Raw genomic sequence first — 328 nt, 5'->3', positions numbered from 1 at the left:
CATCTCGTCCAGATCAAGAAGAGCATCTACTGCAGGCATAGCCTCGAGGCGGACGTCGTCATCTTCCCCCCCCGTCATACCGTTGACGAGGGTGTATAACTGTACACCGTCATTTACGGTAGACACACCCTGTGCAGAGATTCTATGTCTCGGTGAGACCAGAGTGAACACGCATTCTGCGTCGTCCGGTGTCACCCTCACTGCCCGCGTCTTTGAAGCTCCGATGTTATGTACAACATCCGGCGAAGAGCTGCTAGCCCCACAGTCTTCGTCCAGTGAATAACGTGCTACTCCTCGCGCATCTGAAGGGCCGTGCCCAAGATGCCTG

This window comes from Plasmopara halstedii, assembly GCF_900000015.1.
Source record: "Plasmopara halstedii genome assembly, contig: Scaffold_2061, whole genome shotgun sequence".
Classification (NCBI taxonomy): domain Eukaryota; phylum Oomycota; class Peronosporomycetes; order Peronosporales; family Peronosporaceae; genus Plasmopara; species Plasmopara halstedii.
Note: the sequence above shows the minus strand (reverse complement) of the source record.